The sequence below is a fragment of the Acipenser ruthenus genome, chromosome 46, assembly GCF_902713425.1.
Source record: "Acipenser ruthenus chromosome 46, fAciRut3.2 maternal haplotype, whole genome shotgun sequence".
In the NCBI taxonomy this organism is placed as follows: Eukaryota; Metazoa; Chordata; class Actinopteri; order Acipenseriformes; family Acipenseridae; genus Acipenser; species Acipenser ruthenus.
The window spans coordinates 3,006,738-3,030,624 of NC_081234.1; the positions used below are offsets into that span (position 1 = coordinate 3,006,738).

General features: G+C 37.9%; 1 long non-coding RNA gene across 1 annotated transcript in view; it reads left to right on the forward strand.

Annotated features, from left to right (window-relative positions):
- Positions 1-2,691: 2,691 nt before the first annotated feature.
- LOC131721006 (uncharacterized) overlaps positions 2,692-23,887 on the forward strand; it is a 37,185-nt gene continuing 15,989 nt past the window's right edge. The window contains exons 1-3 of the long non-coding RNA XR_009319809.1: positions 2,692-2,788; positions 18,925-19,068; positions 21,569-21,689. This is a non-coding gene — a long non-coding RNA (uncharacterized LOC131721006). The remainder of the gene's footprint in view (positions 2,789-18,924; positions 19,069-21,568; positions 21,690-23,887) is intronic.

Sequence of the window (23,887 nt, forward strand, 5' to 3'; positions counted from 1 at the left end):
ACCATATAGGTAATTTTCCATTTTATAGCTTCTTATAGTTTCCATAAGTTTACATATAATAGAAGTCAGGCTTATTGGTCTGCAGTTACCTGGTTTGGTTTTGTCTCCCTTTTTGTGGATCGGTATTACGTTTGCTATTTTCCAGGCTGTCGGTACAACCTCTGTGTCAAGAGACTGTTGCATGACCTTGGTTAGCGGTTTGTAAATAACTTCTTTCATTTCTTTGAGTACTATTGGGAGGATCTCATCTGGCCCAGGGGATTTGTTTATTTTAAGAGCTCCTAGTCCCTTTAACACTTCTTCCTCTGTTATGCTAAAGTTATTTAAAATTGGATTGGAACAGGTCACCATGTGGGGCATGTTGTCCGTGTCCTCCTTTGTAAAAACCTGTGAAAAGTAATCATTTAATATATTTGCTATTTTTTTTTTCTTTTATCTATGATTTTGCCATTTGTGTCTCTTAGACATTTAACCTCCTCTTTGAATGTTCTCTTGCTGTTATAATATTGGAAAAAAATTTTGGAATTGGTTTTAGCCCCGTTAGCAATATTGATTTCTATCTCTCTCTTGGCCTTTCTAACTTCCTTTTTGACTTGTGTTTGCAGTTCCAAGTACTCTTTCTGTGTACTTTGTTTTTGGTCCCTTTTAAACGCTCTGTAAAGTGCCATTTTTCGCTGAGTACCCATTATTTGAATTTGCAGTAGATCATGTCATATTAACCCATTTCATGCAGTGAATCGGCAATTAAAGGTCGGTTAACACTTCGTACAGTTTTTGTAAGTATGTTACTCACTGTATTATGTGCATCTTATTTTTCGTCTTCTGGGCAGCTTTATTAATCAAGCTGTTTATTGCACGCAATGGGAAATGAAAGATGTTTTTTTTTTTTCAATCGTGTTATGATGTCCTAGTTGTATTGTGTGTATCATTTTCATGCTCTGTTTTCCTTCGGAACCCCGTGTTCCGGACGTTTTTGTCTATACGGCTGTTTATTGCACGGAATGGGCAGCAGTTAAAGGTCAGTTCGGTGGGTTTTTTCAAGTGTTATGTTGTTCCCACTTAGTTGTATTGTGTGTGTAATTTTAGTCGTCTTTGCACCTTGAGAACCCAGTGTTACGGGAGCTTTTTGGTGATAAAAAGGGTTCTGTCCAGGAACGGGTTAATGACAGTGCGTTATTAATCGGTTCTGATTTGTTAAAATATTCTCATCATATGTCTAACGTTTTATGCTGTTTTTCTAAGCAATTGAATTCATTAAAGTACCGTTCCGCCTCGTTCCGGCTTTTACCCCATCCCCTAATACTGTATTACTGTAATTAAGTCTGCTTCTCTTCAGCTGTGGTGTGTGTGTGGGTTTTTTTTTTTTTTGCGTCGGTACACCTATCATCAGTCCAGGGGCGTAGCTTCACCATAGAGAAAATGGTTCTTTGCACCCTTTAAGGGTTCTTTACAGCATTCAATGGTTTCATATAGAACCGTTTTCATTCTCAAGTCAAAGGGTTCTTTTAAAGAACCATTTTAAAACAGGCAGTTCATGTCTCGTGAGTCTTTGCCTCGAGAAAATCTCAATATAATTGTCAGAGGCGTTCCAGACTTGGAGGAAAGCGGTTGGTAATTAAATCCCTTTACACTTTATATATAGCCAATATTTTAATTTGCTGCTAGAAATAATAACGTTACCTATTGTTAGCCTAAGTTTTTACCACTCTTTATTAATGTATTTATACCAATGTATTCATTTCTTGTGTTCCTTTTAAGAATTAAGATTCTGTTTTATTTGTATTTATTGTTCTCCTGTACAGCGCTTTGAGGAAACTTAATGTTTAGCCGCTATATAAAAACAAAAATTGAATATTGTATATTCGAAAGAAGTCATTACTTTTGGGGTTTTAAAAAATACTTCAAATTAGACCATGTTGTGGTCTGAGTTTGCCAATGGCGCTCTGACCTCTGTTTTAGTTTTTCTGTCTTCATCATTATTTGAAAAGACTAAATCAAGGCATGCCTCCCCTCTAGTCGGTGCCTTGACAAATTGCGTTAGGAAGCAGTCATTTGTCATTTCCACCATTTCAATTTCGTCCGTCGTGCCCCCCATCGGGTTTTCCCATTTTATATGGGGGAACATATACAGTTTGTACCCACTAATATTATATTTGTCTCCTTCACTCTTAGACAACCAAGTTTCTGTAACACCTATCAGTTATTTAAAAATAAAACACTGCTATCCTAATTTCTAGTCAACACCTCTCCAAAACCTATTCAAATTATGCAGATTTCTTCCAAAAAATGGGGTAGAGCAATATCTTAACCCCTATCTGGCCTGAAGGGTGGGGGTAGGAGTCGAACTCCCCTCCTATTTTTTGTTTTGTCATCTCCTTGGACCTAGATAATCTGTTTGCATCAGACTGTGATACGTTCAAAATCGCCCAGGCCAGAGAGGGTTATTGTGCCACAGGTACTTCATTTGCAATACATTTCTATTTCAATTCAGTTCATAAAAGTTTTTAAATAGAAATGAAGAACAACATTTTTATCAGAAATGCATTGTGACAATGCATACTTTTCAATTTTGAGTAGCATACCTCCTATAAAGTTCTAATATTTGCACATCTGAACATACTGGTTTTAAACTCTATTGCATTTGACGTATTTGTTCCTTCTTTGTAGGATGCACTGCATGAGTCTCTGAAGTCCAAAGAATGAAAGAATGATTGTGTCAGGATCAGGGTGAAAGCGGCAATTGCCAATCCAAGAACCAGCAACTCTGAAGAGAACTTGCAGGACAGCTGTAAGTATATTATACTACACAAATATTTATAGTTTATTAACTGAACATTAGAATACCATGGACGTGCAGAACGTTTAAACACTGGATACGTTTATGTATTGTCACTTATTTTCTTTGCTTGCTTGCGACTGGAAACTGTAGGTCTGGACTGTTGAACACTTGTAGACACATTGTGAAGTTGAGAATGTATTTGTTTATTACAGTCAAGAGGTACCTAAGGTCTGACGTCACAGGAAATAGTTTACATTACAAACATGATTTAAATCAATTAAAACTATTAAAACAGAGCAAAGTAGCCAAGACTGAAAATGTATGGTGCCGAGTGAAGCAAGGCAAATATCTTTTGCAGTTTGTAACAGTAGTTGCACATATACACTACAAATACAAAGTACACATGCATACAACCTACAAAAACAAACACACTGTGCACAATAACTGCAAAAACCGTTTCATTTGACAAAGTGCAAACAGAAAACAAAAAAAATCCCCAAACAAAACTGTATTGCTTTTTTTTCTCTTTGCTGTATTGTAATCTCTTTCCTATATTGTGGTAACTTGTTACCCAAGTCGCCCTGCATAAGGGCATCTGTCAAGCAAAAATTAAAAATCAGCTCCTGCTGCCTTCAAACCAAAATTTAAAATCTTAGCTGTGCTGAGAATACCATGTATTCCGCTAAATATATGTTTGCTTTTGTTTTCACTACATTCTCTCAGGTACAGCTAAACAAAGATCATGCTGGCTGCAAAAAATGTAACAAGCAGACAAAAAGTTGTTTTTTTTTTTTTTAAAAACAGCCTTAAATGACACATTCAGCAACATTTTTCAATTTTTATAAACCATTTTAAATTGTTGATACGCTAATGAAGTGCATTTCCATATTTGCTGCCCTTTGAAATTAACTCTTACATATGGGAGAAGTTAACCTTACCTTCAAATTATTAATACATTGTAACATGATGCATGCCACTGACTTAAGAACATAAGAAAGTTTACAAACAAGAGGAGGCCATTCAGCCCATCTTGCTCGTTTGGTTATTAGTAGCTTATTGATCCCAGAATCTCATCAAGCAGCTTCTTGAAGGATCCCAGGGTGTCAGCTTCAACAACATTACTGGGGAGTTCCAGACCTTCACAATTCTTTGTGTAAAAAAGTGCCTCCTATTTTCTGTTCTGAATGTCCCTTTATCTAATCTCCATTTGTGACCCCTGGTCCTTCTTTACTTTTTCAGGTCAAAGAAGTCCCCTGGATTGACAATGTCTATACCTCTTAGGATTTTGAATGTTTGAAACAGATCACCGTGTAGTCTTCTTTGTTCAAGACTGAATAGATTCAGTTCTTTTAGCCTGTCTGCATACAACATGCCTTTGAAACCTGGGATAATTCTGGTTGCTCTTCTTTGCACTCTTTCTAGAACAGCAATATCCTTTTTGTAACGAGGTGACCAGAACTGAACACAGTATTCTAGGTGAGGTCTTACTAATGCATTGTAGAGTTTTAACATTACTTCACTAGATTTAAATTCAACACTTCTCACAATGTATCCGAGCATCTTGTTAGCTTTTTTTTATACCTTCCACACATTGTCTAGATGAAGACATTTCAGAGTCAACATAAACTCCTAGGTCTTTTTCACAGTTCCCTTCTTCAATTTCACAATCTCCCATATGATATTTATAATGCACATTTTTATTGCCCGCATGCAAAAAAAATAAATAAATACATATTCTAAAAGCGGTTTTAATCAGCCTATCGGTGCATCTGTACTGGCTTTTCTGTGACCTGCTGTACTGAGCGAAGCAGATGGGACAAAGTCAGTGCTGCATTGTTTTGAGTTGCTAAAATCTAGTTTTCAGCATTAGACATACAATACCAGAAATGGGCGACAAATCAAGCAAATTATGGTGAAGCACAGAGAGGTCTAGTAAAGCACAGGGAAGCATTGTAAAGCACAGAGATACATTGTAAAGCACAGGCAGGTATGGTAAAGCACCGGGAAGCATTTTAAAGCACAGAGAGGTCAAGTAAAGCTTTGGAAAGCACAACAAATTATGGTAAAGCAGAGGGATACATTTTTGAGGATGCAACATTGACAATGGATCATTGCAAAGCATATGACATTGCTTATTTAGATTTCCAAAAAGCTTTTGACAAAGTTTTGTATAAGATTAATTCTCAAACTGAACGCAGCAGGGATTCAAGGAAATGCATGCACATGGATTAGGGAGTGGTTAATATGTAGAAAACAAAGTACTGATTAGAGGAGAAGCCTCAAAATGGAGCGAGGTAACCAGTGGTGTACCACAGGGATCAGTATTAGGTCCTCTGCTATTCCTACTGTACATTTAATGATTTCGATTCTGGTATAGTAAGCAAACTTGTTAAATTTGCAGACGACACAAAAATAGGAGGAGTGGCAAAGACTGCTGCTGCTGCAGCAGCACAGGTCATTCAAATTACAGTTTATTCTTCATTTCAGGATTTCAATCAATGGACAGGTCTGATTTGCACTATCATTATTGATGTATTTTTTGTATACAACTGTAAGTCGCCCTGGATAAGAACATAAGAGGAGGAGGCCATTCAGCCCATCTTCCTCGTTTTGGTTGTTAATAGCTTATTGATCTCAGAAACTCATCAAGCAGCTTCTTGAATGATCCCTATCCCTATTCTCTATTTTACTCCAATCTACGTCTGGTAGTCTCTGTTTCATACCTTCATAGTTTGCTTTTCTAAAATTGTAAACCTTCGCTTTAGTCATTACTTTTGGGGTTTTAAAAAACACTTCAAATTAGACCATGTTGTGGTCTGAGTTTGACAATGGCTCTCTGACCTCTGTTTTAGTTATTCTGTCTTCATTATTTGAAAAGACTAAATCAAGGCATACCTCCACTCTCGTCGGTGCCTTAAGGGCGTCTGCTAAGAAATAAATCATAATAATAATAATAATAAAGGCAGAGAAAAATAAAACAGACGCGTGTTTCAGGAGATGCAGAGAGGAGACATTTAATAATAAATCAAGTACATCAGGACAAAGAGGAAAAAAAGTAAATTTTTAGAGAGCTCCTATTTTACTGTAGCCTTTTTAAAAAATGTATTTCTTAGATGCCCTTAGCCAGGGCGGCTTACAGTTGTTACAAAATATCACATTATATATAAAAGCAGTTAAAATTACAATAAAGTTAGTAGTAACAGCAAAATCAAATAGAGAAGATAAACCGTAAATAATTACATTTGAGAGCAAATGTTAATTAGGTACCCGCTTAATTTGCATAACATCCTTCATACTGTGTGAAATCAGGGATTTTTGCTCGGAACAAGTCGGAAAGTTAAAATCCCGCCACAAAAGCGATCCCCGATGGTCAGAAAACCTTTAATATTAACAACTGAACTGATAATTGGCTTAATTAGACCCTTAAATTGTTTTTCAGCTCTAAACAGTTGCAGAGTTAAAGTTAGTGGACTGATAAAATGTTATAGCTAACTTGAAATCTCCTACTTTAAAGCTGAAAACAAGTATAAACTGGCAATTAAAAATGATCTGTGAAATGAAGGGCATGTTAAACTGGCTATTAAAAATGATCCGTGAAATGAAGGGTCTAGTTAACTGGGAGTTAAGCTGGAATGAAAGCCAGCAGACACAGGAGGTGTTCATAAGACACTATAACATTTTGGTATGTCATCTTTTTGATCATTATAAAAAATGAAATGAAACAAATGAGAATAAGAGGTGAGCCAAGAATCCAAAAAGGAAACTAAAAGTTCAAACTCATGTGGCCAGTTTGGCAGAAAATGGGTTAAGTTAGAGTTCCCTCTGGTGGACGCACCCTGGATTTTATTTGTATAAACTGAGAACACCTGTGGCATTGGGGAAGCTTTGTTTGGAAGGATACCTCAGGTAAGCCATGTGCTTTAACTGTTTGAAAAGGTTTTAAATCTTTTTAAAACTGTGTGCTATGAATTAGATTAAGGAATATGTTTGTTGCATGCTGCTTGTGCTTTCTTGTTACAATATAATTTGATTTGCTTGGTGTTGATAATGTGGCTGTGTTTCATTTGTGTTTGGTTTTGATAGTGTATATTTATACTGATTTTGTGTGTTGCTTGTTTTCCCCCAGTTTGGCCACTATTGCTATTTCTTACCCCAATTGTAGTTTTGCACAAGTTTAGGCAGTTGCCTAGGTAGTAACAACTGGTTAAAAAAAACTTCAATCCGAGACACTCTGTAAACTATCCCATATCTGAAACAAATGATTTAAATGCATCAGATGTTGCTATGTTGAATAAAATGGAGAACCTGACCTTTTTTAAAAAAAAATAACTCTGTTTTGTTAATTACTCTACCAACCATATCACAAGTTAATATCCATGTTTATTTATCTGCGGCCAGGGTTCCAACAGAACAAAAACACGTCAACATATCTCCCCTGTGCTAACAGCCCTAAATGGGTTCCCGGTGTGGTCTACAAGTGGTTTCAAGGTCCTGCTGCTAACCTATGAAGCCCTGAAGGGCCCTTACGTTCCCAAGGGCTTTGAAGTAAAACACAGGTAGAGCATTCAGTTGTAGGGCCCTTGTACTGTGGAACGCTGTCCCTGGCTCTATTGAAAATGAATTTATGATCTATCGTTTCCATTCTTATGTGAGTCTTACTATTCTGCTGTTTCCATGGCTTGTACAGTTTTATTGATATTTTTAACTTTATGTTAAGCGCCTCTGCCATCAAAATGTTTTGATTTGAAATTTTCATTATTAAAAAGGTGTTCAAAGCAAAAAGAAAGAAAGAAATAAAACCGGTTTTCAGATAAGCAACTTTACCTTTCAATGGTTGCAACACGTCAATTTTAAAAAGTTGCTTGAACACATGATTTCCATTACACGAGAGTAAATGTTAAAACTTCATGCTGATCTGAACTCGGCTCTCGCCAAGATAAGCACCAACTAAGACGTAGCTTTACAGTAAACTAATGTTATCCATCTGTGTCTCCATCCATTTGCGCTTCCTTCCATATGATAATGTAGATATCCTTCTGTCTGGTGTTGATGGCTGAAGTGTAATGCTGGCTCCAGGGACCGGCTTATTGCCTCCCTAGCGCATCAGCACACACAACGGCTGCGATGCTGGCTCCGGGGATCAACCGCAGTGCGGTCTCCCCAGCGCATCAGCATGACGACAACCGTCTGGATTGAGCTAAGTAGGGTACATCTCTGGGGTCTTCAAGTGGGCACCTTCCATCCTCTGTGCCAGTCAGATAACTTCAGATAAGTTCTTCACTGTGCGACACAACTCTTGGCCAAGGAGCTGAACTGAGACCAAGACCCCCTCTTCCATGCTGAACTTGCCCCATGATATCACCAATTCGAAGGGCAGCCTTTACATCCTCCACAGCTTTCTTTGCCGTCAACTTTCTTCCAGTTTTCAACACAGGTGCTGCCTCCCTTACGCATTTGTCGCGTGACTCTACTAATGTCATTTCCAGTCTGACCTTGGCACACTTAAACTCATCGGTTAGAGCGGAGACTGGTAGCTGCAGTATTCTTTTACCATAAAGTCCCACTCTGCTGAGGCAGCGTGGAACTCCCAACCGTTTCCTGATGTATGAACTGATTAAAGCTTCCAGCTTTTCTACTGTTGTCAAAGAAACCTCGTACACAGTCAGTGGCCACAGCAACCTCGACAGTAGACCAAACTGAAAGCACCAGAGTTTTAGTTTGCCTGGTTAAGCACTGCTGTCTATGCTCTTCAACCCTTCCACTGTTTGTTGTCTAACTTCTCCCACACAAACTGTGTCCTTTAGATCCTCGTCGTACCATCTCCCAAGACTCTTCACTGGTTTCTCAGACATTGTTGGTATTGCCTCACCTTTACCCAATTTGATGCCCTAATGATTACTTCCATTGCCATGGTAAAAGCCAGTGGAGAAATGGTGCATTAGCCAAATCCAGGAATGTCACATGGAGCTCCTTCCTCTCCTTTTTAGCCGATTGAATTTGTTGCCAGATCACATTAATGTGTTCTAAGCATCCTGGGAAACCTGGAATGCCCGCTTTTTCTATTGAAGTGTCAATGAAGCAGTTCTTTTACAGTAAATTGATACAGCTAAATACAAATAGCCTAATTACTTCTCAGGCACGTTTACAGAATTATTTTCACAAAAAGGAAAAGAATCCTTTGATTCAAATTTCCTAGAAAGATATAGGGTGTGTTCATAAACTCAATCTGACACTGAAAGAGCGTCCGAGGAATCTCCTTAGGTGCTTCAGAGCATTTTTTTTCTTTTAGTTTTTCAACAACCTAAAATGGTTTGAAAATGGAAGTCATCAGTGAGAAACACAATGATTGAAAACACCTTTGGTAATATTTTACAAGATCTTCAGTCTGACAGTGAGGACGAAAATGTAAGCTGGTCGTTTATGGAAAATGATAGTACTCATTTATAACCGATTATTTTGTTTTCGACTCAAGTCTAATACTGGGGATGGGGTAAAAGCTGGAACGGAACTTGAATGAATTCAATTGCTTTTAAAAACAGCATAAAAAGTTAGACATATGGGGAGAATATTTTAACAATCAGAACCGATTAATAACGCACTGTCATTAACCTCATTACATTATTTGTTTATTTAGCAGACGCCTTTATCCAAGGCGACATACAGAGACTAGGGTGTGTGAACTATGCATCAGCTGCAGAGTCACATACAATTACGTCTCACCTGAAAGCCGGAGCACAAGGAGGTTAAGTGACTTGCTCAGGGTCACACAATGAGTCAGTGGCTGAGGTGGGAGTTGAACCGGGAACCTCCTGGTTTCCAAGTCCTTTTCTTAACCACTGGACCACACAGCCTCCTGTTCTGGGCCAAAACCCTTTTTATCACCAAAAAGGTCCTGGGAACACTGGGTTCCGAAGGTGCAAAGACGACGAACATTATACACACAATACAACTAAGTGGGAACAACATAACATTATTGAAAAAAACCACCGAACCGACCGTTAACTGCTCATTCCGTGCAATAAACAGATGAATAGACAAAACCGTCCTGAGCACGGGGTTCCGAAGCTGCAAAGAGTATGACAATGATACACACAATACAACTAAGTGAGAACAACATAACACTATTGAAAGAACCCGCCTTTAACTGCCCATTCCGGGTAATAAAACTGTTTATTTTGTTTTTATATTATCTATCTATTTAATATTATTTTAGCAGAACCATATTGATTAACATAGTTTCTATCTTCTTCTTTATAATGGAATATATTGAGGCCTTCTTTCTACTTTGCAGGGAAGGAGGTGATAAAGTAACAGTATTTCCACAAGTAGAATCATTGCAAAGGTCTAGAATTGCTGGTAGCCCCTAACTGTAACAGTTAGTATATATGTGATTTAAAATATAACATGTATATATAGCTGCAACAATTTCACAACGTTTTTGTTCTTGCTTACAATGATAGTTTAAATGTATTTAACATATTCATATATACATATATTTCATACAAAATGTATACAATGCAATTTCAGTGCAAAGGCAAGCAAACACACAATTATGTAGTTTACAACATGTAAGAAAAAACGAGCAAACAAAGAAAAACAGTTTAGATTTTAATATTATGCAGGATGACTTCAAATACAGAAACCTTGATGCATTTCCCATTTAATTCAAAAAATGAATTTGTTTTTACATTGTGTCATATGCATAAATAAAATAAACACAAACATTTTCATAAACCGTTTTTGTCTAATTTGGGAACCTCCTGCCTTGTCTAGTTGTGTGTGTCTGAATACGAGAGAAATGAAACAATGTATTCTTGCTCTAAATGAGTTGCTGCTATAGTAAACTATGTAACAGTGTAATGCCAGAGAGAACGACTGAACCCCTGAAACAATGTATCGAATTGAAGTATTTGGCTGTAACTAATAGACAGCACTAGTTTGTGCAATATGAGAATTGAAACGAAATTGTGTTTTAAATAAATTTAACTATTTTACATCCCTGCCATTTTTATTGTGTTTGTGTTGTATTTGGTCAAGACCTTATCCCCTGGCCCAAATAAAATAACCTGGTGATAACAACCTAAAATATTTAACTTAATTTTAAGGTAGTGCCTTCAGTGGCATAGGCGGCTACCATAAATTATATTTTAAACTCAGTTTAGCCCTCGCTACAGTGTGACCTTTATTGCTAATAAGTAGCGGAATGTTTAGTCACCAACGCGGTATTTACTGCTGAAGTCTAATTGAATATATGGCTTTCAAATGTGGAGCCATGCACAAAATCTGTGCGTTTTAGTCAATTTGCATGGCTTTTTTAGTATTAGAAGGCTCTATAGATCATAACCCCTGTGGGTTCTTTGGGTGTTTTAGGGTTTCTTATTAATCCTTCAAGAGTTCAACGTTTATTTATGGTTGATTAGCCTGCTGTTTAAAAAGGTTCTTTGTATACTATTTGGAACCCCTGAAATACGGTTTCTTGGAATACTTTTTCAAGAGAGTGTAAAATTTTGAAACCTCACAAATGTTTTAGAATATTCCTGGAAGGTGTTAGTAATAAATCAGACACCTGATGCAAGTGTAGCCCATCAATCAACAAAACCTTTATTTAACTTCCAGTACAGTACCAAACAATATTAAGCCATAGCAGTCAAAACAAATGGTTATTACCCATTCTCAATGGGAATTTGGGTGCGGTCTGGAGTTTCTGCATCAAGCAGTTTTGCCTCTTAATAATTCATTATTATTATTATTTTTTTTATTATTATTATTATTATTATTATTATTTAGTCATTTTAGCAGACGCTTGTATCCAAAGCGACTTCCAGAGACTAGGGGTAAACTATGCATCACAGTCGCCTCCAATAGGACCTCGGTTTTACGTCTCAAGGACGGAGCACAAGGAGACAAAGTGATTTGCTCTGGGTCACACACAGTGCGAGTTGGGATTTGAACCAGGAACCACCTGGTATGAACAGGCCCACCGAGAGGATAGGGAAATTTCCCCGGGGTCCAACGCCTCGAAGCGGGTCCCTGATGAAGGGGAATTTACTGAATTGCTGGACATTGTGAGCAAGGGTGTGGAGTGTGATTGTGGGGTTATCTGGGGGGGGGGGTTATTATTGGGCTTTGTCGTGGCCGCCGGAGTTTACAAATAACTTCAGTCTTTTATTTGCTCCGAGTTCCCGTTACCTTTTTCTTATTAATTTAATAAACACTGGCTTGTGTTGTAAAAAATAAATAAATAAATCATAAATGCTCTGGCTCATTCGTACCCACAGGGGTTGTATCTTACATTAAAGGCTAATGAAACCCCAATCTCATCATGCCCAACACATAGGCCTACCACGTTAAAAATGAGATCCAGTTTAACAATCCGACCGACATTTCACTTGTTTACATTGCAATCTTAATAGCACACATTTACTACTGCCGCTTTTGCATCTCACTCTAAAAACAGTCATCAACAATAGCTTGTTAAAGTGAACAATCAACAATTTATATGTGGTTACACCGTCAACATTTTTAAAAGTACACACACATGTTTCTTATGACTCTTTAAAAATATGTACATCTAGTAATATGGACAAATTCTCTATCATTAGTGATGCATGGACCAAGAAGAAGCACATGGGAACTGAGGAGCAAGCTGATGTTCTCTAACCCATATATTCTCATCATTCAGTCTACAACAACATCCATTGTACCACAAACTTACCAACACAAGCTTGAATGATTGTCAGCGCTAAGCACATTCAGCAGAGAAATGAGTACAGAGTTCCCAGCATACTGCATGGACTATTAAACTGATTGATTATTAAAAAGTACAAATACAGAATCTTACATGTGGTTTCAAACAGCACCAGATAAAGGGTTCCACATCTAAGACATAGAACAGTTTTTGCTCCATTTTGTTTTCCTGAAAGTATAATGCATAGCTGAAATTTGCTTCTAGTGCTTAATTACTAAAAACAAGATCTGGTCAATAACATGATATTCTCTGTTGTCACTGAATTTGTAGGCAAATGTAGTGTTATGATCCAGTATAATATTAACATACTAATCAGTGGCTCTTTGCAGGTGTTCTATCAAGGCTGAAAAGTACAGTTTGTATAGACAGTTAAAATCAACTAGCATAAGAACATAAAGTTTACAAACGAGTGGAGGCCATTCAGCCCATCTTGCTCGTTTGGTTGTTAGTAGCTTATTGAGCAGCTTCTTGAAGGATCCCAGGGTGTCAGCTTCAACAACATTACTGGGGAGTTGGTTCCAGACCCTCACAATTCTCTGTGTAAAAAAAGTGCCTCCTATTTTCTGTTCTGAATGCCTCTTTATCTAATCTCCATTTGTGACCCCTGGTCCTTGTTTCTTTTTGCAGGTCAAAAAAAGTCATTTGTAGTATGACTCGAACACCAATCATGATAAAGACGTTATATGTTTGACCGCGTTGTCATAGTAACAAAATGAACAGCGCTGATAAAAGTATGAATTCATAGTGTGAAATACTGTAAGAAATGAAATGTCTATTTTTTTCAGGTCAAAGAAGTCCCCTGGGTCGACATTGTGTATACCTTTTAGAATTTTGAATGTTTGAATCAGATCGGCGAGTAGTCTTCTTTGTTCAAAACTGAATAGGTTCAATTCTTTTAGTCTGTCTGCATACGGCATGCCTTTTAAGCCCGGGATAATTCTGGTTGCTCTTCTTTGCACTCTTTGTAGAGCAACAATATCCTTTATGTAACAAGGTAACCAGAACTGAACACAATATTCTAGGTGAGGTCTTACCAATGCATTGTAGAGTTTTAACATTACTTCCCTTGATTTAAATTCAACACTTTTCACAGTATATCCGAGCATCTTGTTGGCCTTTTTTATAGCTTCCCCACATTGTCTAGATGAAGACATTTCTGAGTCAACATAAACTCCTAGGTCTTTTTCATAGTTCCCTTCTTCAATTTCAGTATCTCCCATATGATATTTATAATGCACATTTTTACTGCCCGCATGCAATACTTTACACTTTTCTCTATTAAATTTCATTTGCCATGTGTCTGCCCAATTTTGAATGCTGTCTAGATCATTTTGAATGACCTTTGCTGCTTCAACAGTGTCTGCCACTCCTCCTATTTTTGTGTCGTCTGCAAATTTAACGAGTTTGCTTACTATATCAGAGTCTAAATCATTAATGTAGATTAGGAATAGCAGAGGACCTAAAACTGATCCCTGTGGTACACCACTGGTTACCTCACTCCATTTTGAGGTTTCTCCTCTAATCAGTACTTTCTGTTTTCTACCTGTTAACCACTCCCTAATCCATGTGCATGCATTTCCTTGAATCCCTACTGCGTTCAGTTTGAGAATTAATCTTTTATGCGGGACTTTGTCAAAAGCTTTCTAGAAATCTAAATAAACCATGTTGTATGCTTTGCAGTTATCCATTTTCAATGTTGCATCCTCAAAAAAGTCAAGCAGGTTAGTTAGACATGATCTCTCTTTCCTAAAACCATGCTGGCTGTCTCCCAGGATATTGTTACCATATAAGTAATTTTCCATTTTGGATCTTATTATAGTTTCCATAAGTTTACATATAATAGAAGTCAGGCTTATTGGTCTGTAGTTACCTGGTTCGGTTTTGTCTCCCTTTTTGTGGATTGGTATTACATTTGCTATTTTCCAGTCTGTTGGTACAACCCCTTTGTCAAGAGCCTGTTGCATGAACTTGGTTAGCGGTTTGTAAATAACTTCTTTCATTTCTTTGAGTACTATTGGGAGGATCTCATCCGGCCCAGGGGATTTGTTTATTTTAAGAGCTCCTAGTCCCTTTAACACTTCTGCCTCTGTTATGCTAAAGTTATTTAAAACTGGATAGGAACAGGTCGACATGTGGGGCATGTTGTCCGTGTCCTCCTTTGTAAAAACCTGTGAAAAGTAATCATTTAATATATTTGCTATTTTTTTTTCTTGATCTATGATTTTGCCATTTTGTCTCTTAGACATTTAACCTCCTCTTTGAATGTTCTCTTGCGGTTATAATATTGGAAAAACATTTTGGAATTGGTTTTAGCCCCCTTAGCAATATTGATTTCTATCTCTCTCTTGGCCTTTCTAACTTCCTTTTTGACTTGTGTTTGCAGTTCCAAGTACTCTTTCTGTGTACTTTGTTTTTGGTCCCTTTTAAACGCTCTGTAAAGTGCCTTTTTTCGCTGAAATTTTTTTTTAATTGATCTATTAAACCATTTTGGCCATTTTGTTTTAGATTTAGATTTGTCTACTTTTGGGATGTAATTGTTTTGTGCCTCTAGTACTACATTTTTAAAAAACAGCCACCCTTTTTCTGTGGATGTTTTCTCTATTTTACTCCAATCTACTCCTGTTAGTCTCTGTTTCATACCTTTGTAGTTTGCTTTTCTAAAATTGTAAACCTTAGCTTTAGTCATTACTTTTGGGGTTTTGAAAGATATTTCAAATGAGACCATGTTGTGGTCTGAGTTTGCCAATGGCTCTCTGACCTCTGTTTTAGTTATTCTGTCTTCATTATTTGAAAAGACTAAATCAAGGCATGCCTCCCCTCTAGTCGGTGCCTTGACAAATTGCGTTAGGAAGCAGTCATTTGTCATTTCCACCATTTCAATTTCGTCCGTCGTGCCCCCCATTGGGTTTTCCCATTTTATACAGGGGAAGTTGAAATCCCCCATTAGTATGGCTTCTCCTTTTCTACACGCATTTCGAATGTCATTGTATAACAGATTATTTTTCTCAGCGTCTGAATTTGGCGGTCTATAGCATGCTCCTATTATTATGCCCTTTGAATTTGTGTCCATTATTCTGACCCATATTGATTCTGCATTGTTTTCTTTGTCCTGATTTAACACCTGGGCTTCAAGGCTATTTCTTATGTATAGCGCTACCCCTCCGCCTCTTCTGTCCTGCCTGTCTTTCCTATACAGTGTGTACCCACTAATATTATATTCGTCTCCATCACTCTCGGACAACCAAGTTTCTGTAACACCTATCACGTCGTAGTTACTTGTTAGTGCAGTAGCTTCAAGTTCTAACATTTTGTTTCTGAGACTTCTAGCATTAAGATAAGTACATTTAATTGTTGTCTTACCTGAGTTGTTGCTCTTGTTTTGATGTAGTCTCCCTTCTGTTTTTTTGTTTTCTCCCCCCTTCCTTTCTAGTTTAAATGCTTCTGTACCGCCTGAAGGATCCTTTCTCCGAGTAGATTGGTTCCCTTTCTGTTTAAGTGCAGTCCGTCCCCCCTGTATAGATAGTCCTTGTTGTAGAAAGTGCTCCAATGTTCAAGAAAGGTGAAGCCTTCCTGTGTGCACCACGATTTCAGCCATGCATTTTGATTTTGTGTTTCCAGCTGTCCATATGGTCCTTTGCAAGGCACCGGCAGTATCCCAGAAAAGACCACAGTTTTGGTCTTGTCTTTTAATTTCCTTCCTAGCTCTCTGAATTTGTTTTGCAGGGATCTTGGTCTGTCTCTTCCAATGTTGTTTGTACCAATGTGGACGACTACTACCGGGTCATCCCCTGTTCATTCTAGGAGCCTGTCCACATTCTCAGTGATGTGCTTGACTGAGGCTCCTGGAAGGCAGCACACTGTTGTAGTAAGGGGGTCCAAACTGCAAACTGAACTTGGTGTTTCTCAGTATGGAGTCCCCAACAATCATGACCTCCCTTCTTTTTGCTGCCTGGTCAGCACTGTTTATAGGGTCCTGGGTGTTGTTTCTTTCATTCTCGTGATGTTGGTTTTGGTCATCTAAGTGTTGAAGTGGCTCAAATGTGTTGGCTGTCTGGATTTCTGGTGGTTGTGTTTGACGAAGTTTCTTTTTTTCCCTGCTTCTGCCTATCTGAACCCAGCTGTTTCGACTCTCTTCCATCTCCCTATTGGCTTTCAGTCTGCTAGGGGTGCAGACTTCCATGAATTGTGGGTGTGTCAGCTCCTCAAGCTCCTGCTGTCTCATTTCCTCCAGCTCCTTTTCTAGCAGGCTTAATCGCTGAAGCAAGTCCTGGATGGTGCGGCACTTTACACAAACTTGGTTGAGCTCTGTTGGGTTTTCTCGGATTTCCCACATCATGCAGTTGTCACAGATTACTGGCTTGAATACCATTTTTTTTTGTTTAGTGTAGCTTCTAACTGCGTTGTACTTGTCCACTCGTACTTCTCCCACGATGTCGCTTCCACACGCTGTCGCTTGGAAGTCTGCCTGCCTTTTGTTTGTTTGTTTTTGTGCTGCGTGCTCCGCTCCTCCCCCGTGTCCCAGAACGCCGCGGGATTTGAATCAGCTGCTCCGAGTTTCAGCTGATCAGAAAAATACACGCAGCTGCAAGGCTTTAAGCTGCAATGTTTTCTGATTTTTTCTGATTAATCGGTTCTGATTTGTTAAAATATTCTCATCATATGTCTAACGTTTTATGCTGTTTTTTTTTAAGCAATTGAATTCATTAAAGTCCTGTTCCGTCTCGTTCCGGCTTTTACCTCATCCCCTAATACTGTATTACTGTAATTAAGTCTGCTTCTCTTCAGCTGTGGTGTGTGTGGGGTTTTTTTTTTTTTTGCGTCGGTACACCTATCATCAGTCCAGGGGCGTAGCTTCACCATAGAGAACATGGTTCTTTGCACCCTTTAAGGGTTCTTTACAGCATTCAATGGTTTCATATAGAACCGTTTTCATTCTCAAGTCAAAGGGTTCTTTTAAAGAACCATTTTAAAACAGGCAGTTCATGTCTCGTGAGTCTCTGCCTCGAGAAAATCTCAATATAATTGTCAGAGGCGTTCCAGACTTGGAGGAAAGCGGTTGGTAATTAAATCCCTTTACACTTTATATATAGCCAATATTTTAATTTGCTGCTAGAAATAATAACGTTACCTATTGTTAGCCTAAGTTTTTACCACTCTTTATTAATGTATTTATACCAATGTATTCATTTCTTGTGTTCCTTTTAAGAATTAAGATTCTGTTTTATTTGTATTTATTGTTCTCCTGTACAGCGCTTTGAGGAAACTTAATGTTTAGCCGCTATATAAAAACAAAAATTGAATATTGTATATTCGAAAGAATTGCTAGCAAATATATTTAAATTGAATAAGTGTAAATAGTTCACGCAAATCAGAAAAGGTAAGATTGACACTAAAAGTTACCAAAGCCCTAAAGCGCAGATGAAAAAAATCGACAAAACGTCATAGGTGGAGTTTAGCGGGCCAAGAAAATCAAGCGGCGCCTGAGAAGAATGTTGTGATTTTCAAATTGAGAATTCTGACCGCCTTCCCTCCCTTCAAGTTAATACGAAACTCGATAACATCAGGTTACTGCCTATGAGGCAGATACAAGTGTTTATAGGATTTAGTAATTGATTATGTGAGCAAAAACAATATATATATATATATATATGACTGTACGAAATGAAACAGTAAGTTACGCGTGTCTGACACCATATCAATCGAACCTGTTTCGTGTACTGCTGCGTGCGTGAATGAATGTATGTTTCACTGGCAGACTTGCCTGCCTGCCTACGTGAGTGTCTGTGTGCGAGTGACGTCACCCACATAACGGTGATCGAGGCGCCAACGGGTGACAAGTGGACGGAGTCCGCAGCTCTGGAGTGGAGAGCGACAGAATGTGCTTTTGAAAGGAGGGTGACTGCAAAGAGGGAAGGATATTTGGGCGGGACTCAATTTATGGTGTCTGGGTAATTACGTCACAACACCCACCCCCAAGTACCAAAAACTAAGTTAAACTCCTTAAATAAGAACTGTAAGGATTTCATTCAAACACAGCCATTCATATATACAGTTACAGTACATAATATGTTTGACTATTTTTTCCTGAAGCTTTTCACGTCCACCCATAGCCTACATTCCGTGCCCCCGTTATGAGAACCGCTAATTAAAATAAGTTAAAAGCCAAACGCGTCACTCTTTGACCTGTAAATACATTTTAATTGGTGCTTTTGGTTTTCAACGACTTTTCTCCTCTCCTTTTTAACAATTTATTGTGACCTATGCATTTTGTTGTGGTACACATTTTAAGTGTGACTTTGAAACAATGTAATCAAACCCATTTCTAACACATTTTAAATGCTTTAGTTTATTATACATTTATAAAATTTGTGACTCCATTATTTATTCTTTTTTTCAGAGTCTTGCAGTCTTGAGTTGTAGGAGCTTTGCCCATGTTTCCACCTATGATGAGGACAGCCCTGCAAAATCAGCATGATAACTTAAATCTGCAAAAAGGACAAAGATAAACAGTCTTGTTTGACCATCTCAGTTCCTTCACAATGTAAGTTTAAATCCCGGATCCAACAGAATAGAGCTTTTGCAGTTACTTTTATCCACCCTCTTTCACCCTCCCACACAGCCAACCAACACCCCACAATAATATGTGAGAGCGACAAACGCACTCCAATCCCTGCAAAACGCATTCCAATCCCTGCAGAACACACTTTTCCCACACCAGGCGACCAACCATCGCCACACATCTGCAAGCCCCAAACCTCAACCTGCAATGCACGCTGATGATTGGACTAAAGCCAGACCCAGTCTCTAACACAGTTCCAACACACAGACATAGACTGTTCTACACAAACGCATAGGCAACTGTTTACAATTATAAATATCCAAAGTCTCTGTCTTTTGACTGGGCCGCTATAATATTTTCTAGATTACAACATAAATGTTTGTGTATATTAATCATGTTGATTAAAGGGTACCCATCCCATAAGCAATATGTGTAGTTAGCATCGCTAGTGACACATTTCCCATTTTTTCGAGAAAAAACTGGATCAGGCTATAAGTCAATTTATTTACTTTCCTACCCTTTTCCCACAGCCTTCAGAAGATGCTAACTAATGCATTTAAGTTAAATATTATTGCATAACAACGTTTGACAACAAGCGATCATCAATCAAAAGGATACGTATTAGAACATAAGAAAGTTTGCAAATGAGAGGAGGCCATGCAGCCCATCTGGCTTGTTTGGTTGTTAGTAGCTTATTGATCCCAGAATCTCATCAAGCAGCTTCTTGAAGGATCCCAGGGTGTCAGCTTCAACAACATTACTGGGCAGTTGGTTCCAGACCCTCACAATTCTCTGTGTAAAAAAGTGCCTCCTATTTTCTGTTCTGAATGCCCCTTTATCTAATCTCCATTTGTGACCCCTGGTCCTTGTTTCTTTTTGCAGGTCAAAAAAAGTCCCCTTGCTAGGTCATTTGTAGTATGACTCGAATATGATAAAGTCGTTATATGTTTGACCGCGTTGCCATAGTAACCAAATGAACAGCGCTGATAAAAGTATGAATTCATAGTGTGAAATACTGTAAGAAATGAAATTTTTTTCAGGTCAAAGAAGTCCCCTGGGTCGACATTGTGTATACCTTTACGACATTGTGTATACCCTCACAATTCTTTGTGTAAAAATGTGCTTCCTATTTTCTGTTCTGAATGCCCCTTTGTCTAATCTCCATTTGTGACCCCTGGTCCTTTTTCTTTTTTCAAGTCAAAGAAGTCCCCCGGGTTGACATTGTCTATACCTTTTAGGATTTTGAATGTTTGAATCAGATCGCCGCGTAGTCTTCTTTGTTCAAGACTGAATAGATTCAATTCTTTTAGCCTGTCTGCATACGACATGCCTTTTAAACCTGGGATAATTCTGGTTGCTCTTCTTTGCACTCTTTCTAGACTTGTGTTTTTTTATTTTTGACTTGTGTTTGCAGTTCCAAGTACTCTTTCTGTGTACTTTGTTTTTGGTCCTTTTTTTTTTTAATTGATCTATTAAACCATTTTGGCCATTTTGTTTTAGATTTAGATTCGTCTACTTTTGGGATGTAATTGTTTTGCGCCTCTAGTACTACATTTTTAAAAAACAGCCATCCTTTTTCTGTGGATGTTTTCTCTATTTTACTCCAATCTACGTCTGTTAGTCTCTGTTTCATACCTTCATAGTTTCCTTTTCTAAAATTGTAAACCTTAGCTTTAGTCATTACTTTTGGGGTTTTAAAAAATACTTCAAATTAGACCATGTTGTGGTCTGAGTTTGCCAATGACGCTCTGACCTCTGTTTTAGTTTTTCTGTCTTCATCATTATTTGAAAAGACTAAATCAAGGCATGCCTCCCCTCTAGTCGGTGCCTTGACAAATTGCGTTAGGAAGCAGTCATTTGTCATTTCCACCATTTCAATTTCGTCCGTCGTGCCCCCCATCGGGTTTTCCCATTTTATATGGGGGAACATATACAGTTTGTACCCACTAATATTATATTTGTCTCCATCACTCTTAGACAACCAAGTTTCTGTAACACCTATCAGTTATAGTCAGTTATTTAAAAATAAAACACTGATATCCTAATTTCTAGTCAACACCTCTCCAAAACCTATTCAAATTATGCAGATTTCTTCCAAAAAATGGGGTAGAGCAATATCTTAACCCCTATCTGGCCTGAAGGGTGGGGGTAGGAGTCGAACTCCCCTCCTATTTTTTGTTTTGTCATCTCCTTGGACCTAGATAATCTGTTTGCATCAGACTGTGATACGTTCAAAATCGCCCAGGCCAGAGAGGGTTATTGTGCCACAGGTACTTCATTTGCAATACATTTCTATTTCAATTCAGTTCATAAAAGTTTTTAAATAGAAATGAAGAACAACATTTTTATCAGAAATGCATTGTGACAATGCATACTTTTCAATTTTGAGTAGCATACCTCCTATAAAGTTCTAATATTTGCACATCTGAACATACTGGTTTTAAACTCTATTGCATTTGACGTATTTGTTCCTTCCTTGTAGGATGCACTGCATAAGTCTCTGAAGTCCAAAGAATGAAAGAATGATTGTGTCAGGATCAGGGTGAAAGCGGCAATTGCCAATCCAAGAACCAGCAACTCTGAAGAGAACTTGCAGGACAGCTGTAAGTATATTATACTACACAAATATTTATAGTTTATTAACTGAACATTAGAATACCATGGACGTGCAGAACGTTTAAACACTGGATACGTTTATGTATTCACACTTATTTTCTTTGCTTGCTTGCGACTGGAAACTGTAGGTCTGGACTGTTGAACACTTGTAGACACATTGTGAAGTTGAGAATGTATTTGTTTATTACAGTCAAGAGGTACCTAAGGTCTGACGTCACAGGAAATAGTTTACATTACAAACATGATTTAAATCAATTAAAACTATTAAAACAGAGCAAAGTAGCCAAGACTGAAAATGTATGGTGCCGAGTGAAGCAAGGCAAATATCTTTTGCAGTTTGTAACAGTAGTTGCACATATACACTACAAATACAAAGTACACATGCATACAACCTACAAAAACAAACACACTGTGCACAATAACTGCAAAAACCGTTTCATTTGACAAAGTGCAAACAGAAACAAAAAAAATCCCCAAACAAAACTGTATTGCTTTTTTTTCTCTTTGCTGTATTGTAATCTCTTTCCTATATTGTGATAACTTGTTACCCAAGTCGCCCTGCATAAGGGCATCTGTCAAGCAAAAATTAAAAATCAGCTCCTGCTGCCTTCAAACCAAAATTTAAAATCTTAGCTGTGCTGAGAATACCATGTATTCCGCTAAATATGTTTGCTTTTGTTTTCACTACATTCTCTCAGGTACAGCTAAACAAAGATCATGCTGGCTGCAAAAAACGTAACAAGCAGACAAAAAGTTTTTTTTGTTTTTTTTTAAAAAAACAGCCTTAAATGACACATTCAGCAACATTTTTCAATTTTTATAAACCATTTTAAATTGTTGATACGCTAATGAAGTGCATTTCCATATTTGCTGCCCTTTAAAATTAACTCTTACATATGGGAGAAGTTAACAGCAAACCTTACCTTCAAATTATTAATACATTGTAACATGATGCATGCCACTGACTTAAGAAAATAAGAAAGTTTACAAACGAGAGGAGGCCATTCAGCCCATCTTGCTCGTTTGGTTATTAGTAGCTTATTGATCCCAGAATCTCATCAAGCAGCTTCTTGAAGGATCCCAGGGTGTCAGCTTCAACAACATTACTGGGGAGTTCCAGACCCTCACAATTCTTTGTGTAAAAAAGTGCCCCCTATTTTCTGTTCTGAATGTCCCTTTATCTAATCTCCATTTGTGACCCCTGGTCCTTCTTTACTTTTTCATGTCAAAGAAGTCCCCTGGGTTGACAATGTCTATACCTCTTAGGATTTTGAATGTTTGAAACAGATCACCGCGTAGTCTTCTTTGTTCAAGACTGAATAGATTCAGTTCTTTTAGCCTGTCTGCATACAACATGCCTTTTAAACCTGGGATAATTCTGGTTGCTCTTCTTTGCACTCTTTCTAGAACAGCAATATCCTTTTTGTAACGAGGTGACCAGAACTGAACACAGTATTCTAGGTGAGGTCTTACTAATGCATTGTAGAGTTTTAACATTACTTCACTAGATTTAAATTCAACACTTCTCACAATGTATCCGAGCATCTTGTTAGCTTTTTTTTATACCTTCCACACATTGTCTAGATGAAGACATTTCAGAGTCAACATAAACTCCTAGGTCTTTTTCACAGTTCCCTTCTTCAATTTCACAATCTCCCATATGATATTTATAATGCACATTTTTATTGCCCGCATGCAAAAAAAAAAAATAAATACATATTCTAAAAGCGGTTTTAATCAGCCTATCGGTGCATCTGTACTGGCTTTTCTGTGACCTGCTGTACTGAGCGAAGCAGATGGGACAAAGTCAGTGCTGCATTGTTTTGAGTTGCTAAAATCTAGTTTTCAGCATTAGACATACAATACCAGAAATGGGCGACAAATCAAGCAAATTATGGTGAAGCACAGAGAGGTCTAGTAAAGCACAGGGAAGCATTGTAAAGCACAGAGATACATTGTAAAGCACAGGCAGGTATGGTAAAGCACCGGGAAGCATTTTAAAGCACAGAGAGGTCAAGTAAAGCTTTGGAAAGCACAACAAATTATGGTAAAGCAGAGGGATACATTTTTGAGGATGCAACATTGACAATGGATCATTGCAAAGCATATGACATTGCTTATTTAGATTTCCAAAAAGCTTTTGACAAAGTTTTGTATAAGATTAATTCTCAAACTGAACGCAGCA